The sequence below is a fragment of the Chrysochloris asiatica genome, unplaced genomic scaffold (assembly GCF_000296735.1).
Source record: "Chrysochloris asiatica unplaced genomic scaffold, ChrAsi1.0 scaffold00031, whole genome shotgun sequence".
Classification (NCBI taxonomy): Eukaryota; Metazoa; Chordata; class Mammalia; order Afrosoricida; family Chrysochloridae; genus Chrysochloris; species Chrysochloris asiatica.
Genome location: NW_006408549.1, coordinates 23,291,512 through 23,304,297, shown reverse-complemented (window position 1 = coordinate 23,304,297; position 12,786 = coordinate 23,291,512). Strand labels below are relative to the sequence as shown.

Below are 12,786 nucleotides of genomic sequence, written 5' to 3'. Positions count from 1 at the left end.
ATGACTCAGAAGCAACAGACTATTTCTGTTCACACAAAGAAACAAGACAAAGTGGCTAAAACAAGTGACCAAGAACAGAGCCCAAAAACCATTTTGAGAGGAAAAGGCATTGAAACTACCTGAAAAAAAGAACTCAAGAAAATGATATTTAGTTACCTCCAAATGATTGACAGTGAAGTCAAGGAAAACATTACAGGACCAAACAAAACTCAAATAAATGAAGGATTGGAGACAATAGTAAACCTGCAAATAGAAATCCAGAAGATTAATTTAATACTAAGATTTCAGAAATGGACAACACATTGAAAAGTCAAAGGAGTAGATTTAAATCAATGGAAACATGAATTAGTGAGCTTAAAGATAAATCTCAATATTAGTAAGCTAGAATGACAACCAGAATATAGAATGAAAAAAAAAACAAAATAAAAAAAAAAACAAAAGAAAGCCTAAGATTCATGTGAGACACCAAGTAAAGGAATGAATTACAGGTGATCAAAATTCCAGAATGGGAAGAGACAAAGAAAAGCACAGAAAAGATAGCCAAAGAACTATTGAAAGAAAACATCAAGACCATAATGAAAGACAAGAAGATAAATATTCAAAAAGCTGAACAAACCACAAACAGGATAGACCCCAAAAGAAAATCACCAAGACATGTCATAACCAAACTCTCCAAAATCAAAGACAAAGAAAAAAATCATGAGAGCAATATAGAAAACATGAAAAGTTATCTATAAAGGAGAACCATTGTTTAAGCTCTAATTTTTCAGCAGGAACCATGCATACAAGAAGGCAATGGGGCTTTCTCTCAGTAAGGCGGTCAAATGGCAGACGCAGAGATGCAGATCTTTGTGAAGACCCTGACGGGCAAGCCCATTACCCTTGAGGTGGAGCCTAGTGACACCATCCAGAATGTCAAAGCCAAAATCCAAGACAAGGAGGGTATCCCCACTGACCAGCAGCGTCTGATTTTTGCGAGTAAACAGCTGGAGGATGTCCGCATTCTCTCAGACTACAACATCCAGAAAGAGTCCACCCTGCCCCTGGTTCTGCGTCTGCGTGGTGGCATCATCGAACCTTCCCTGCGCCAGCTCACCCAGAAGTACAACTGTGATGAGATGATCTGCCACAGGTGTTGTTACGCTCGCCTCCACCTCAGTGCTATGAACTGCTGTAAGAAGAAGTGTGGCTACACCAACAACCTGTGTCCCAAGAAGAAGGTCAAATAAGGACCCCTCTCTGCTGGCTCCCCTGGCTCTGGATAGTGGTGTTCCTCTGAGCCCCATGGCTGTGGGCCCTCAATAAAGTTTCACTTTCACTGACCCAAAAAAACAAAGAAGGCAATGGGAAGACACACATACACAAATTTTAAAATAAAATAATTGCTTAACCAAGAATCATACGCCCATATAGCTGTCCCTCAAATATGATGGCGCTATTAGAACATTTCTAGATAAACAAAAATTAAAGGGATTTGTAATAACCAGAACAACTTAACAAAAAAATACTTTTTAAAAAGGGAGTTGTTTCCACTGAGAACCAACAACAGCAGACAACAACCTGAGATCAACATACATGACAACAATACCCAAAATTTAATCTAAATATAGAAGTATCCTGGAGTGGCTCTGTGGGTTAAAAAATGCTCCAGACTGCAAAGGCGTTTGAACTGCAAGGTCGGCGGTTCAAGCTCACCAGCTGATCCTTGGAAACCCTATACAGGGTCTCTATGGGTCGGAATCAACTCGACGGCACTTAACAACAACAACAAAGTAAAACAAATCTACAAGTCTGAAAATGGGGAAACAGAGATGCCAATTTATAATGAAGACAACTATAAACGAAAAAGAGAGAAAATGTGGTTATGGAACTTCCAAGTGGCAAGGAAGTCAAGTAGACTTTAAGATAAAGCAAATTGTTTTAAACTGGGGGGGGGGGGGCAAACTAATAAATCACAGAGTAACCTCAAAGAAAATGAATACATCTTCACATCAAACCAAAAAAAGGAAAACCATAAATATTCAGTAAAACATTAAAACTACAGCAATGAAGAAATACACAAGAAAACAAAGAAAAATGGCAAAGAAAATAATATGGAACAAAGAAACAAGCAGCACCACAAGAAACAGACAGCAAAATGACTGCAATCTCTTCATACGTATCAATAATTACATGGAACATCAATGAATTAATTGCACCAGTCATAAAACAGAGTGTAATGGATAAGCATAATGGATAAGAAAACAGGATCCTTCAATAGGCTGACTACAAGAAACACACAGACAAAAATAGGTTAAAAATCAAATGATGGAAAATATATCAAGCTAGTAGCAATAAAAAATGAGCAGGAGTAGCAATGTTAATTTCTCATAAAATTGACTGTAAGACAAAAAGCAGCATAAGAGAAAAAGAAGGCATCATCTCATGATTAAAGGATCAATTGAACAATAAGACATAATCATAATAAATATCTGTGCTCCCAATGAGAAAGTCTCAAAATACAACAGTCAAGCTCTAATAGAACTGAAGAAAAAGACAATTCTGCAAAAATGATTGTTGTTGTTGTTAGGTGTCATCGAGTTGGTACCAACTCATGCAACCTTATGCACAGCAGAACGAAACACTACCCGATCCTGGGCCAACCTTTGGTATCGGTTGCATCTCAATGTAAAGGAAACAAATTTCCTCACTACAGGATGAATAAATAACATCATGATAAATGGAGAAAAGATTGAAGTTGTCAAAGACTTTATTTTGCTTCAATCCACAATCAGCACTCAAGGAAGCAGCAGTCAAGAAATCAAATGACATATTAGGCAAATGTGTTGCACAGACCTACTTAAAGTGTTAGAGAGCAAAGATTGCAGTTGTGGGACTAAAGTGCACCTGACCACGCTATGGTATTTTCATGTGCATGTGAAAGTTGGACAGTGAATAAGTACCATAGAAGAACTGATGCACTTAAGTTAGGTGTTTAAAAAGAATATTAAAGGTGCCAGAAGATCAAATAAATCTGTATTGGAAAAAGTAATGAGAATGTTCCTTGGAAGCCAGGATGACAAGACTTGTTTCTCATACTTCGGACATAATTATCAGGAGGTATCAGTCTCTGGAGGATACCATGCTAGGTAAACTGGAAGATCAGCAAAAAAGGTGAAGACCCCCAATGAGATGGATTTGCATAGTGGTAGCAGCAGTGGGCTCAAGCTTAAGGATTGTAAGAATGGCGTAGGAGCTGACAGTGTTTCATTCTGTTGTGCATAAGGAAGCTATGAGTAGGAATTCACTTGAAGGTCCCTAACAACTATATGCATATTTGGGGTTATACTAGTCTGGTGGTGGTGGTGGTTGTATGCCACCAAGTTGGTTCTGACTCATAGCAACTCTGCATAGGTTTTTAAGGCTGTAAATCTTTATGGGACCAGAAAGCTTTGTCTTTCTTCCATGGAGCAGCTGGTAGATTCAAACTGCTGCCCAGCTCATAAACCACTATGCTAACAGGGCTAGGCAAATAAAAATTGTGCATTATCAATATATTTAATAAGCTAAAACAGCAAAGGCTGAAAGGCAAAAATTAAATTAATCAAGCAATTTCCTTCCTGATGTCAAATTATAATATTCTCCACATCATCATAACATGCCTCCCCCTCACACCATGGGCTGTTAAGAGTTTAGAAATGGATTAGAGCATATAAAGATTCCAATTTTGTCTAAAGGTTTGCATAATAATTATGGTATTCAAGGTAACAGAGTAAAAACAAAAACAATATATGTACAGAAACAAAAGTGAAGTGATAATTAAAACAATTATCTTGCGTATTCATGCCTAATTTTCTGAAATAATTCCTGAAATATCCAAATAATAACAATCAAAGGCTATGAGTTTAAACATATGGAAAGAAGCTAGCTCACATTTCAAAACAGCATTCTACAGCTTGTTACGATTTGTTTTTTGTGGGGAAGCAGGCTCTTTTATTTTCTGTTTAATATATGGTTGCAGAAGGCAAGTTTTTTCCTCCAGGAAGAAATACTAATGAATATATGCTAAAAAAGATGAAATCTAGTAGATCTGAAAAGGCAGAGCAGTCTTTCAACTAATTTACTACTCCATAATGGAAAAAACTTATCAAATTTTCTGAGAAATTTTCTTCTAATCTTGATATCTCTTGGTAATTTCTGTCCTTCCCTGCCTTCATGTTCTTGTAAATTGACATCCTCCGTAGACAACGGTTTTAGTATCTTGGTGTTGCTGTAACAAAAATAGCACAGATGAATGGCTTCAGCGAAAAGTTTATTTTCTCACAGTTTAGCGGACTAGGACACTGAATGTAAGGAATGGATTCTCTCTTCCTTGATTCTGGGGAAAGTTCATTCTCTCTTTCATTTTCTATTCCTTGGTTCCTTGGTGATCTTCATATGACATTGATCTTTATCTGTTTGTCTGTGTCTAATTTGTTCTTTTTATATCTCAAGAATGATTAGGTGTACATTGCAATGAAATGATGAGTGTAAAACTGATGTTCCCCCATGTATATTAATCACTCAATTCACAATAAAAACTTTTTAAAAAATGATTACATGTGGGCCACCCACCCACACTGATACAGGTCATTAACATAACAAAGGAAAAAATTTCCAAATAAGATTACATCCACAGGGAGAGGGATTAAGAATCCAATACGTATGTTTTTAGATATACAATTCAATTTATAACAACAAGGAAAATATATTTTAGTAAACTTTTTTTTAGCATAGTTTTAAATTTTCCTAAAATTTGAATAGTTTCCACTTACACTATCACTCAGTTTCCCCTATCACAATATCTTACATTACCAAGGTACATCTGAAGCAACTGAGAAATTGAAATTTATAAATTACTTTTAACTAAACTGAATTTCAATAGGTTATACATGAAAGTTGCTTTTGTTTTTAGTCCATATCTAATCCAATATAACACTATATTTACTCACCATATATCTTTAATCCTCTCTGTACTGTGACAATTTCTTAGTTTGTTCTTTTTATGACCCTGATAGTTTTGAATACAGCTTATGTATTTTGCAGAATATCCTGCAAATTTGAGTTGTTTGTTTCTTAAATTTAGGCTACGGTTATAGGTTTTTGGGAAGACTCTCTGAGAAGTAAAATACCTTCCTCACATCATAACAAGATATGAGAATTATTTGTAGATATTACTAATGTGGGATACAAACAATAAAAACATTGATACAGTATGTAAGAAATTGATACTTATTATATAGTGAAATGAAGTAAGAGAATGTTATAAAGGATACAGGAATGAGAGTTTCAATTTTAAACTGTGTCATTAGAAAAGGCCTCACTGTGAAATTGGTATTTAAACAAATATGAAAGTCCTATGGATTTCCAAAGGAGCTGTGGTAACGTGGTGGTTACGAATCGGGCTGTGAGCCACAAGGTCAGTAGTTCAAAACTACCAGCTGTTCTGCGGGAGAAAGATGAGGCTTTCCGCTCCCGTAAAGATTTACAGCCTCGGAAACCCTGTACAGGGTCGCTATGAGTCGGAACCGACTCCACAGCACATAACAACAACAACAACAATGGATTTCCAAGGGAAAAGGATTACAGGCAGCAGACAGCATTTGCAGAAGTACAACAGTGGGAACATTTTCACTAGAAAGGTAACTTGCTAGAAGAATAGGAATATAGGAGGTAGATGGGAAGAATGGATTTAAATTTTTATGCTATTTCAATTGAGAAGGGAAGCAATGGGAGGGACTGAGTACTGGCAGATGATACATGATTTCTGTTTTAAAAGGGTTATTATAGTTGATCTGCTAAGACTAGATTGTGGAGATCAAAGGACAGAAGGAGGGAGTTAGGAAATTATTGCAATCATACAGGTAAGAGAGACACTGGCTTGTATGAATGTGACAGTGATGAAACAGGTGAAAACTGGTCTTTTCTTGAATATGAAAGACATCCCTGAGTGGAATAACTGGTTAAATATTCTACTATTAGCACAAAGGTTGGTAGTTCAAACCCACCAAGAGTTTTCTCAAAAGACATGTCTATATGCTACACAGCCTGGGAAACCCTATAGAGTATTTCTGCTCTGCATAGATGGGGTCACCATGAGTCAAAATCGACTCAAGACAACAAACAACACTAACAATAAAGAAATCTGTAAAAAAGATGAATAATCTGTTTGGCCACAATAAAGAAGCGCAGCTAGGTACAAAGAAGTCAGTATTATGTCAATATAGTAGCAAGTAGAAAAAATGGACAACTAAGAAGATTGTATTTCTCTTGCAAGTTATTTCTTATGATGGAGAAATGGTGTTATGCCACCCTAGTTGAGAGAGATTCATTTTTTTTTATTTAAAAATAACAAACTTTTATATTATGGAGCAATGGGAAAATACAAAGGAGTATGGAGAAAAAATGTTAATGATTAATCTCCAAAAGAGCTCCTAATTCAAGAGTACTTCACACACAAAAACTTTCACCTGCTACAATTAAGGCTACAAACTTGAATATAGGAATCCTAGTGTGAAGCTGTAGGTTAATGCACTGGATTGCAAGGTCAGTTTGAACCACAAGGTTGGCATTCAAGCTCACCAGCAGTTCCTTGGAAATCCCATACAGCATTACTATGAGCCAGAACAGAGTCCTGGTGTGGCACTGTGGGCTAAAGCACTAAACTGCAAGGTTAGTGTGAACCATAGATTTGGCAGTTCAAACTCATCAGCCGCTCCTTGGAAACCCTATACAGACATGTTGCTATGAGTCGGAGTCTACTCAAGGCACTTAACAAGAACAACAACAACCCTACCATAAGCCTTGGAATAGAGTTGTTGTTACTTTAATTTTGTCATTAAATCCTTTGTGTAAATTCTACTTTATTAGGAAGAGAAATATATAAAATTGTTAAAGGCAAAGATTCTTTACTTGAAACTGAGATATGAAAACAGGAACTCAAATTGTTTATTCCCCTAACCTCTACACCAACCCATGGTGAATTACTTGGGATATTGAGGACTTAAAAGAATGGCTTCTTTAATCCAGAATGTCCTATCTAAACCCAAATAATAGTTATCCTAATTCAAAAGATAGTTATATAGTTATTTAGATATATAGATCTTTAGTTATACAGATAGTTATATAGATATTCAGTTATATGTTATTTTACAAAACTTCATACATTAAGAAAATAAAGTATAAGAAATACTAAACTAAATTGGGGAGCAGTCCTAACTAGTACCATTTCTTCTAAATATTCTGAGTAAATTAACTTGTTCTGAAAGTTTTAGAAGAGGTAGGAGCCCTGTGTCGCATTGAAGGATAATGCACGGGACTGCAAAGCCGGTTTGAGCTACTGGGCTGGTGGTTCAAACTCAGTAGTCACTTCCTGGGAACTCTATACAGGGTTGTTATGGGTTGGTGGTTCAAACTCAATAGTAACTCCCTGGGAACCCTATGTTGTTGTTGTTGTTATGTGCCGTGGAGTCGGTTCCGACTCATAGTGACCCTGTACTGGGTTTCCGAGGCTGTGAATCTTTACAGGAGCAGAAAGCCTCATCTTTCTCCCGCAGAACAGCTGGTAGTTTCGAACTGCTGACCTTGCGGTTCATGGCCCGATTCGTAACCATTGCGCTACCAGATCTCCTTGGGAACCCTAAACAGGGTTGTTATGTGTTGTACCCGACTCATTGGCACTTACCAATAACAACCACAATCCATTAAAAGCAAATATAGGCTAGGAATTGGTGCACCAGTGCAGAAAGTCAGTCCAAAACTTACTTAAAATTTACTTTTATGCTCAATTATCTATTTAAATTAATGGCTAGATTACAATAGATTACTTGCAACAAGTTTCCAACACTTTAATAAGGAGTAAACTTTGGATCCGATTTTAAAAATAGAAAGACCAGAAAAAAAGAAAAGAAAAAAGATCTATCTACCTAGTATTTTCTATAAGGCCTCTAGTCTTTTATCTATCAAGTACATAAAGTACTATAATAAGAATAGATTTTTTTTTTCATAAATGGAAAGGTTTCTAAGAAACTGTGAGAACTGAAGCTTTTAAAATGTCCATTACACATCACCATCAATCTTATCAGATTGTAAGTGAGCAACATCACTTTCTTGGGCTATATTTCTAAAATTTCTAAGAAAACCATAGGTGACATATTTCTTTTGACTTGACAACAAAAACAACTACAAGATAGCCAATAGGAAGTCATCCATGCATCAATAAGCATTCATATTATATCTAGATAATGGATTTATGTAAGTAAAACTAAGTCACCTCATGACCAGATTCAGTACTTTGCTATAGCTATAGAAAAGACAGGTCCGATTTCAAATAATCTTGACAAGACATTAACCTTTGCTACAGCCCTCTTTAGTAATATTTCCTTATAAATAATGCTCCATTCTGGTTAATTTTCATCTCAAATTCTCTTGAACCCACAAAATTTCCAACAGTTTAGAGTTTTTCAACCTCTTTCACTTCCAACATGTTAGTTATAAATTTTTCAATCACCTCATATGCATAAGGAGTCCTGGAGTGGCACTGTGGTTTAATCCACTGGACTACAATGTCAGTTTGAACCTCAGGGTTGGTGGTTCAAGTTCACCAGCAGCTCCTTGGAAACCTTATTAAGGGTCACTATGACTCAGAGCATCTCAACAGCACTGAACAACAACAACATATGCATGTGAAAATTGGACAATGAATAAGGAAGACGATAGAAGAAATGATGCGGTTGAATTATGGGGTTGGTTGAACAATATTGAATATACATACCATGGACCTCCAGAAGAACTAACAAATCTGTGTTGGTAGAAGTACAGCCTGAATGCTCCTTAGAATCCAGGATGGTGAAACTTCTTTTCTCACTTTAGACATGCTATCAGGAGGTATCAAGCCCTGTAGAAGGCCATCATGTTTGGTAAAGTGGAAGGCATGAATTAAACAGGAAGACTGCAATGAGCTGGATTGACACAGTGGCAGCAACAATGAGTTCAAAGGTAACAATTGTCAGGATGTCACAGGACCAGACAGTGTTTCATTTTATGCATAGAGTTGCTATGAGTCGGAACCAACTTGATGGCACCTAACAACAGCAACAACAAAAAATTGCTCCAGCATTTTCTCAGGAATGATAATCACTTTCCAGCAGGGGTAAAGCAGTACACCAACTCAAAATTTCTGCCCCACTCTTATTTTTTGAATAATTTTTCTTTCTTATCTTTATTTTTTTACCAAATACCTATAATAATCAATATCATTATTCTAGACCTTCAGAGAGAAATAATCTTCTAAATTAGATCTTAAAATTAAAGACAAGTTATCCTCTTTTTTCAGTTTATTCAAACCTTAACCTTTAACCTAATCATATAAGAGATCATTTTAAGTAAATTAAAATTTATTTTTCTCTTACTTTTCATAACAGTGACTGCAGAAATCATTATCCAAAACAAAAAGAATATTTTAAAGTAGTTTGAATTATCCATGAGTTGAAATGTTTCTATTCAACAGAAGTCAAATTTATCAATTTGAATCTGAATTATCCTAAAAAACAAACAAGCAAAATTTACATGTGGAAAATAAATACCAATAGGCAAATACTTTGTTGTCTGATTCACTTTTTATCTTATAGTTCTGTCAGTAAAAATAAAATTTGAAATGAAACAGGAATGGGGAAAATGTGGTCAAGTGAATGTCCTCCCACAATTTATCAGTTAAGAATAATATCATGACTAATGAGTTTTATTTTATTTTTTAATTTTGATAAAGGAATGCTTTGAGGTGTCAATAGAAAATGTTTATCTATTTATTCGTTTTTAAAAGCATCTACAGAGTAAGAAGTAGTGATTGGATCCTAGACAGCTATTCTTCCCTTATCTCTTTCAAAAATAAAAGTAAAACACACTGTATAAAGGCATTAACTGAGCACTAATATATATTTTTTTAAGTTTTCTGATTATAGGCTAAATTTAGATGTCTTTCTGAATAACAAAAATAGCTCTAAATTTATTTCCACAATGAAGAATTCTTGATAGGCTTGCTATTAGCATGATTTTTACAATTGAACTGGTGCAAGCAGTGAGTAAATCAGTCCTATAATCTCCAAACATGCTCCCTGGGCCTTGCATCTAAAACCATCTGGTCACTATGACAGCATTCTATTTATTACATACAAAAGCCTGGATCCTGCTGATGCATAAACAGTAATTAAACACACAAGCCAACCATGCATGCCAGATTGGCTAGAACTATCCTTTGAGTATCTTAGAGTTTCCGTGCCAATGAGCTTATTGAGAAATTGGCTGGTGATTAAAGATTAATGATTTATGGTTGCAAGCAAGGTTCATTTGCTGCTTACTGAAATACGTTTGATAGCATCTTTGTGATTTTTCTAGAATTCATAATATAGAGGCAATTGTTCTTAAGACAGCATCTCAGTTAATTTCAAACAGGAGTTTAAGGGGTCAATATATAAAATCTCAAGTATTTTAACCATCTGATTTTCAGAGAGCATGGCTCTTTTCTGATATTCTCTTTGATGACTGAGTTTACTTTGCATGCTTTTAAGTATAACACATTTCAAACATTGAGAAAGAAGCTATTAGGATGTGTTTCTATTTTTACTTCTGCAATCCATATCTTCTGTGGCTGGTCACATCCTGTGCTTAAAGCAATCAGACATGATGGATGAAAAAGAAAAATAATGAAGGCACTTACAAAGCAGACTGGCTTTACCTTTGGTTAATCAGCATTTTGCTCTTTTAGGATGTTTACATTTTTCAGAATTTGTTGATTCCCAAGAAAAAACAGGTGCTTGTGAGAATCAGTTAAACATAGAAAGGAAGCAGTAGATGCAACTAGGAGAGGGAGTCATAACTTATGTTTTAGAACACGTTAGTTCTTGAGTGTTGTATCCCATGAGCTTCTGAATATGTTTGTAGCATCTTTGTGATTTTTCTAGAATTCATAATATAGAGGCAATTATTCTTAAGACAATATCTCAGTTAATTTCAAACAGGAGTTTAAGGGGTCAATATATATAATCTCAAGTATTTTAACCATCTGATTTTCAGGTTAATTCATTCATATCAATACAACATGTAATTTCCTTCATAAATGCAGGAAAGCATAACTGAAAATATGACTGACCCCTTTATAACCTTAATGGTTCTATAAATACAGAACCAACATAATTTATAAAGCTGTTAAAATTAATTCTGCCATTAAAATAAACTCCACAGTACATTACATTATTACTGTACTAACCTAAGAACTTCTGTGAATCAGCAAAGTGAATCAATGGTGATGAATGATGATTGCTGCTGAGCAATGCATGGATTAAATGCTTGCCTGGTCAGGAAGGCAGTTTCTCCTAATACAAACAGGCTTGTTTTCATTGACTGTTGTTTCTGGCCTATGGACCTTCTCTTCAGTGGGATTCTTTGGCTTGGGATGCTAAGCCTTGGCAGGCACGTATTTGGCTAAAGCTGCCTCTCCTGCTAAATTCTTAAAATTTTCATATCAGCTTTTATTCATAGTAATATTTTCTTCAATAACTTTAAGGCAATATTTGTACAGGTCCCTGGGTTTTCACCTGCATCGCATCTGCTACGAGAGGTAGGTGTTGACTATAAATATTCTCCAACCATATGTTAGTCACTTTTTAAACTCTCTGGAGTTTCACCTATTTATTGCTTCTGTAATTTATATTACAATGTTGTTAGGGCTCTTGCTGGCATGGATAAAAAATATAGCTTGAATTAGATTCATAACCAAATTAGAATTTCTGCCATTTTAATTAACTATGATTTCTATTTCTGTATAGCATCTAAACCCTTTTTTTAACTCCATTTTTTTTTTCTATTTTTTCCACTCTTAGTCTATCAGTCAAAACTTTTTCTGGGCTCTATTTCACACAGATAAAAAGAATATGTGCTTTACTAGATATACTAGAGAAGAAACTGCCATGGAGAGGAACAGAGATGCATTAACTAAATGATTCACTCTCAACCCAAACATACATTGCCACTATTCAAATTGGTGATTTGGAAATTTTACCAATAATTATCTGATTTAGACCTTATTGGTTACTTGCCAATTGTTGAAAGCAGAAATACTAAGTCTTTGAATCACTGTGCCTACTGTAAATCCTAAAATAGTAGTTGAAAGCTATTGCAGAAATAATAGAAAGAATGAAAAAAATAAAACAAGAAGTGAAACATACTAAAAAGCAAGGATGTTTTCCATAACTGTTGAAACCAATTTAAACTGTGACTGTAACTGATTCAGACACTTTCATATGAAGGATCAATAAAACAAAGGGACAAAAGACAATTATTACCCATAGACTAGGTTGACTAATGATTAAATAAAATCTACAATAAATTGTGCCAGTCCAGAATAAAATCAATGATTTGGATAAATAACAACAGAGAAATGAAAATGGTGAAAACATTTTAGCAGCAGTAAAATGCAAATCAATAAACTTTGCAGAGTGATTGTAGGTAACATATATTAACAACTTTAAAAATACTTGTGTGTTTTGATCCAGAGATTATTTACTAAGAATTTCTAAGCAAATTGATCTGAGCAAAATGATAAATCTTTTATCTATTTATCTTGATGTTATTTATTGGTCCTGTGGTGAGGATTTTTGTTTTCTTTTCATTGAGGTGCAACCCATACTGAAGGTTGTGGTCTTCGATATTCATCAGTAAGTATTTTAATTCTTTTTCACTTTCAGCAAGCAAGGTTGTATCACATACATATTG

At 35.0% G+C, this 12,786-nt stretch overlaps 1 pseudogene; it reads left to right on the top strand.

Moving 5' to 3' along the window:
* Positions 1 to 821: 821 nt before the first annotated feature.
* Positions 822 to 1,229, top strand: LOC102840674 (annotated as a pseudogene).
* Positions 1,230 to 12,786: the final 11,557 nt, after the last annotated feature.